Consider the following 7,508-nt stretch of genomic DNA (forward strand, 5'->3'; position numbering starts at 1 on the left):
CATAAGGCATTATGGGCAGAGACATGCAAATCACTCCTTTATGTCCCTCTGACTAACTATGCATCCAGAACTGCTTGTTTATAGCACAAATACAGCGTAATAGTTCAGAGCTATATATCCAAACTTGCAGACAGTCTGTTTTGATCTTGTTAGATCTCATCAGTGCAAGATATTATGAAATTGTGCTACAGGCAAATGAGGGTGAGACATACCTCCCAAATGTCCCGTTTTGAGCGGGACAGTCCCTGTTTTGAAAGCTCAACCTGCAGTCCTGTGTTTGTACTGGAAAGTCCCGATTTCTCTGCACTGAACAGTCAAAAAAGATACAATGTTTCTAACTTAATTGGCTCTTGGCAGAGAGCCCAGAATAGATACTTAAGATACATTTGTAACAGTTTTGTCCCTTGGGAGAAATTAGACATCTTAAAGGGCAATTCATCTTCATTAGTAAAACTGTACTAAAACATAAAAACTACAGAAATGTGTTCAAACTTTCATAACCTGGCAAATTTTGTAAAATGGGCATGATAATTAGGGGGTGTGGCCGCAAAAAGGGCGTGGTCAATAAATGTTCGCTGCACTCCGCTCACCAAATTTCTGTTTCCTGAATGTTGGGTGGTATAGTGAGACCTTGTTAAATACCGAGTATTTTTGGTGGCTAATGCAAATGTAAGCCTATTGGTAAATGCAATGTACTCAGACTCAGACAAGAACACTGTATTTCCCATATTAATCTGCCCTCAGCCTATTTGGGTGAGGCATTAATCCCAGTAAGAACAAGCCACAGAACAAGAACACGTGAGTCTTACGCTCAGTCGGATGGGCCCTCACTGTATCAGTGGAGGGAAGGTGTAGTTGTGCTGTTCTCTCAGATTGAATAAATCCATTGGGTGCCAGTGGTTAAGGAACTTTACTGTATAACAAATGATAATGACGCCAAGTTATCTTAAAAATTCTATATGCAGCTGATCATGTAATATTAGAAGACGACAAAAAGTTTGTTCGTACAGCACCAATAATATAAAATGCCTTTATTGGAAATTCACATGCAAACAACCTGGTCCGCGACGTTTCAGGCCGTCCAGGCCTTTTATCAAGCTCTATAATCACCATTTTGAAACACCCCCTTATATAGGGAAAATTTTCGCCACCTACTGGTTACATATTAGTAATAGCAACAGGTTGCAAACATATTGTTACAATTGTAACTAAGATTTGGCTATTAAGCGCCATCTACTGGTTACATTTCACATTGAAAAACCAAGTTTCATACATACTGTTACTAAGCAGTTCAAATCAATTAGTTTCGTGGTTAACCCTTTGTAGGTCACAGACCAATCATTAATGTATGTTATCTGCAAAACAAAATATTTTAAAAAAAACAATTAAAATCTGAATAAAAACAATCTCAGCGAAAAATAGCTTGTAGATCGTATTCCCTATTCAGTCCATGCGGGGAAAGTGTCCCAAGTCTCCTGATTCATTGTGTCTCTTTTCTCAATAAAAATGTTATGCGATCCCCACCCCATCTGGGTGTAGGTATATGATCCAATATTTGAAATTTCAATTGGTGTACCCCATGCCCAGCCTCTAAAAAATGGGCAGCCACTGCTTGTTCTGTTTTTTTTGTTCTAATTGCCGATTTGTGTTCCCTAATTCTCTCTCGAATGGGGCGTGAGGTTTGTCCCACATACAATAAGCCGCAAGGGCATTTTTAATGCTATATACCACAAAACTAGTGTCGCACGTATAATACCCCCGTATTTTTAATGGGGTGCCTTGTCGGGGATGATGAACTACTCCACCTTTTTGGCAATTAGAACAGCAGGTACACCCAAGGCATGGGAAAGTACCATTTTTTATTGGCCGTAATGTGCTTTGTTTCATGATTTGACTTCCCATGTCCGATTTTACTAATATTGAGGCTATAGTTTTACTTTTCTTATAGGACATGATGGGGAAATTTTGGAAGCTGGTTACCTTAAAAGATGGCGACGGCAATGCAAAATAACATATATACACCAATGGGGCACAGAGAAGGTATAGTACACATCAAATGTGTAAAGTATTATTCAAGGGTAAGACCATACTAGCTGCCCCACAGTGAATGCCATTCAGGAGTAGGGAGGATACTCTGGATCCCTGACCTTTATCCCTACACTAGACCTGTATTACCTGGGGAGTTCTACCCCCAATGATTTTCTTAAACTGGGGCACTGGGAAGCCTGAGGCTCAATAACTCTGCCTGTACTATCACAGAGTCTATTAACAACTATTCCTCATTCACAGGACCCTGGTACCCAAGCTTATTTGAGAAAGAGATGCCCAGTTCTGCCTGTGGGCCTTCAGGACTCCCATCTACCTCTCAGGCAATGTTCCCTCTAAGCCGTGTGCTCTTGCGCATGCACACAAATTTTGAGGCCAGTGAATACATGAAAATGTGGTGTTCAGGGGTGCTTCACCAATGAGGCAAGTTGAGGCTGTCGCCTCAGGCGGCAGCGCCCCACTAGGTACCAGGGGCAGCAAAAATGCTGCTCCTGGTACTTTAAGAGCGAATTTCCGGGGGAGGGGGGGCAGCAGCAACTGCAGCTGCCTCAGGCGGTGGAGGGGCCAGGATCGCCCCTGGTGGTGTGCACAAAAACAATTGTGTGAAAACAAAAAACTCTTGCATTTATTCTGACATAGGCACACAGTTTCTAAGGATATATACCCGAAAAATATTCAACTGATTTGGGAAGCCTCATGTTTTTTGAACGTGCCAATACCAGATAAGTATAGTTTTATATAGTTTTCTATAGATCAAAAATCCTGGAACAGTAGGTATACCCCACTATATTTTTGAAAAGTTCACATTCTGCTGAATCCAAAATTGGTAGCCATGTCTGTCTTCTCCTAATTACCAAGCATTAATGCTTTTCTGAACTTAGCAGTTTTTTATAAAAAAATTATGAAAATTCGGAAAAATCAGCTCAAAAATTTCACCTCAAAAATTTGCGAATACGCATCTCCCACAAAGCATAAGGTACCAAGAAAAAACATCCTAAATATGAATGCCACAGTTCCACTGAACCATTTGATGCCAATAGTACATAGATTATGCTAAACATAGCCGTTTTTATGAAAATTATGAAAATCATCCAAAGCTTACACTTTATCCCATTATATACCAAAAATTTTGTAAGGTACCAACATAAAACATGCCAGGGGTCTACTGAACACTTTGATGCCCAATATGCATAGACTTTCCAAAGTATGTGGCACACAGAGACCCCCAAATGAAAATAGTTCATATGAATTTTCAAAAATGCACCAAAATTTTAATATAATCACTGAAATAACATAAATAAATTATTATTGTTAGTGAATATGCAATTTGCAATGGCAATAAAAAAAATTTTTTTTCAGGCAAACAAAACTCATAATGCAGTAAAACAAGCCAGAAAATTGTGTAAGTATAAGGGCAGGACGCCACGGACGATTCCGCCGTGATCCGACGCGCTGCGCAAAAATGCAGGCGTGACGTCAGATGCGATGGAAATAAGGTAAGTAATGCTATCAGGGCCGCCATCAGGGGGGGACAGGGGGGACAAGCGTACCGGGCCCGGGCATGAAGGGGGGCCCGGCAGCGCTGCATTTTTTTGAAGATCCGGGCCCCCCTTACGAGCGCCCGAGCCGTACGTCTTGCCTCTTCAGTGCCGAATGCGGAAGTGCCGAAAAGCCGAAGCCGATGCGACGAAAAGACCCGAAGTCACGGAAAAAGCCGAAGTCACGAAGCGCCGAAAAGACCCGAAGTCACGAAAACAGCCGAAGCCGAAGTCCTGAAGCAGCGCAAAGACCCGAAGTCACGAAAACAGCCGAAGCCGAAGTCCTGAAGCTGTGAAAAGACCCGAAGTCACGAAAGGAGGCGAAGTTGAAGTACTGAAGCCATGAGTTCAATTCTACTGAACACCAGTTTGTGTTTTTTTTTTTTTAATCCCCTGGCCACCAATGTATTATTTTAATATTCTATAGGCCCCTGCCACCAATCTTTTTTTTAAAACTTTTGTTTTTGGGGCCCCAATTTTTTTTTTAACTCGTAAGGGGCCCCTTGCCACCATTGTTTTTTTTTGGGTTTTTTTTTAAAAAAAAATTAATTTTCTTTTTGGTGGCCCCAAATTTTTTTAACTTGTAAGGGGGCCCCTGCCACCAGTTTTTTTTTTTTTTCAAAAAAAAATTATTTTTCTTTTTGGTGGCCCCAAATTTTTTTAACTTAGAAGGGGGCCCCTGCCACCAATGTTTGTTTATTTTTTAGTTTTTTTTACATTTTTTTTTGTTGGGGCCCCAAGTTTTTTTTAACAGGGGGCCCCTGCCACCAATGTTTTTAAAAAAAAAAAAATTTTAATTTTTTTTTTTGGGGCCCCAATTTTTTTTATAAGGGGGCCCTGACCATCAATAGCTTTTTACAACTTGTGTGGGGGGGGGGTTACTTTTTTAGCGCTGATGTCTGTGTGGTCTTTTAACTGCGATGTGGGCGGGATATGGGGCGGAGCTTGGTCGTCAGTGTGGGCGGGGCCCAGGGGGCCCCAAAAATTTTGTTGTACGGGGCCCCGTGATTTCTAATGGCGGCCCTGAATGCTATTGTCGGAACGTACCACATTGTTGATGTGACGAGACACGACTGTCGGATGCAGTACCAACATCAGACAGTTGTGTCACGTCACATCACGATCCGACAATAGCATTCCGTGGAGTCCGTCCCTAACTGCATAAAACATATAAGTGTATGTGCATGTGTGTTGTGTGCGGCCCTATGTGAAACCCCCAAAAATGTGTGTGTACGTGTAAATGTAAGTATGTATTGGTGTAAAAGGTGTGTTATTGTGTGTTTGTGTGTGTGCATGACAATAACCTGGGGTGTGCAGGCTGGAAATTCAGCAGGAGGATGAGGAGACATCACCCATTCAGAGGAGTGTGCCATCCTGCAGGATTCAGGTCGGGGGCGGCGCTCCAGGAAGTAGAGGCCATAGCAGGCACAGTTAACAAGTGCCTGCTGCAGCCTAGGGGCCCCTGGGAGATCGTGCCTCAGGGGGCCCCGATGGGCCCAGCACCCCCCAGACAGATGCTAAATGACCAGGTCGTGAGCTCCTCTGCTCGCAGACCCAGAAGTGCAGCAGAACGTAGAATCTACGTTCTGTGACACTTCAGTACTTTTATCAACAGGTAGATTCTACGTTCTGCAGTACCTAAAGGGCTAAATAGGAAAAGCCGCCAGAGTTTTCATATTTTTTTTAACTTTTTTGGAATACAGGATATGATGTCATTATGATGTTGAGGATGTAGCGTCATCTTATTAATTCGCCAGTCATAACGTGTTGAAAAAGACTGACGAAAAGGGGAATATTCACCTGGTGTATTACTTGCCTATTAGTAGGCATTGTCATTTTGGCGAATTTTTGCCACAAGAATTTGCTCTCTCACATAAAATGTATAAAAAACAAAAAGCCAAACCTTTAAATAAACAAAGAAAGCTTCTAACTACCAACATTTCATAATGTTATCCATACGTCTGTAAGCAAAGTCCTAGCATGTGCAGAGACACTGAGGAAACATTATGGTATGAAGTCTTCTTTATTTGTTTAGGCCTTCTAAAAAGATGGATACAGCTACGTATGTATACTTTTGTGCCCCATAACAATACTGTTGAAATGTTTGCAGTATAGTGAATAGTTAAGCTTCTAGAAACATAAAGTGGTTGTGCATTATGGCCAATATATTGTCTCTCTTTGTTAACAGAATACTTTGCAAGCTCTCTGCATGTACTTTTTTCATGTGAGGGTAGAAGGTGCAAGTGATTTCCTCAGACATTTGTGATTCCTCCCTAATGTTACCAACTGACAGAGCAAGGAGCAGTTGTATCTGATAATAAATGAAGGTTGCTTTAAAAGCCCATATTGTTGTCTGGAATAATAATGTTTGTGTCACTACATCAGGAGCGAGGGGTGGGAGCAATGACTTAACTAGGTTATTAGGTTCAACAACAAAATCGTATTAGGGCCCCCTTTTGGAATAAGACATATTTTGGTAAAACATTTCTTGGCCCCCCCTGCAGTGGCAGGTACTGTTTCCTTTCCTCTATAGATATTACATTGGGTATTAGAGGAATTACCTTGCCAAGCCTTACCATTTGCCTTAAAACCTGTAAGGGTCCTTGGAAGGCTTCTGTAGGCTGCCAGTCCACACAGGGGCTATCAAATAGCCAATCACAGCCCTTATATGGCACCCCAGGAACTTTTTACATGCTTCTGTTGCTCCCCAACTTTTTACAATTAAAAAAAAAACAAGATATAAAAATATAGTCTGGTACTTACTTCCTTCCACCTGCCGAGCTGCTGACACCAAGCAAAAAATTGTACAAAATAAATGTTTCATAGAAAATAACCCACCACGGCCCTTGTGACAGTATGGAAGCAAATTTCACCAACAATGTTCTTAAAGGATAAGGCAAGTCTTTTTTAATTAGGGATGGCACCCCCAAGTGGATGTATTTATTTACGACACCCCAGGCCTGTTCTCATATCAGCAGAAAACTGGTCCGACCCAGATTTCTGCCAGCGAGCACGATGGAGCAATCTCTTCTTCACTTCTTTGTTCTTCAAATTGCCCTGGGCAGACGCATGGGCAGTAGAATGAAATAGCCGACTTTTTAGTTGCATGCGCAGCCGCGAGAAGAAAGAATATGCAGTAATCTACAAAAATACTATAAAACACAGATAATATTTAATGTCTACTGGAAAGTTTCTTAGAATTACATTTCTTTTCATAGTATTTTAAAGGGATACTTCATGGGAAAACATGTTTTTTAAAAAACACATCAGTTGATAGTGCTGCTCCAGCAGAATTCTGAACTGAAATCTGTTTCTCAAAAGAAAAAAAAACAGATTTTATTATATTTAATTTTGAAATCTGACATGGGCTAGACATATTGTCAGTTTCCCAGCTGCCCCTAGTCATGTGACTTGTGCTCTGATAAACTTCAGTCACTCTTTATTGATATCACCCCCCTCCCAGCAGCCTAAAGCTGGCCATAGACGCAAAGACCTGATCGTACGAATCGAGGATTCGTACGATTTTCGAACCGTGTGTGGAGAGTCCCGACATTTTTCGTCCGGCGGAGATCGGTCGTTTGGTCGATCGGACAGGTTAGAAAATTTCTGACGGCTGCCGATAATATCTCTGCGTGTATTGCCGATCGTGCGATTTTCAGTGGGAGACTGTCACTAGCTTTGGTTGGACATAGATATCGTACGATTGCTGTCAGGGGCAGAACATTGCTGATCTGTTCTTTAACTTATCTGACTGGTAAGACTTTGATCTGAATGGTTAGTGGCGGGTCGGGAGATGGGAAAGTCCGATCGTACGATGATTCGTACGATCGGATCTTTGCATCTATGGCCAGCTTAACAACACAACAACGGGAAGGTAACCAGATAGCAGCTCCCTAACACAAGATAACAGCTCCCTGGAAGATG

This window comes from Xenopus laevis, chromosome 8S (assembly GCF_017654675.1).
Source record: "Xenopus laevis strain J_2021 chromosome 8S, Xenopus_laevis_v10.1, whole genome shotgun sequence".
Lineage (NCBI taxonomy): Eukaryota > Metazoa > Chordata > Amphibia > Anura > Pipidae > Xenopus > Xenopus laevis.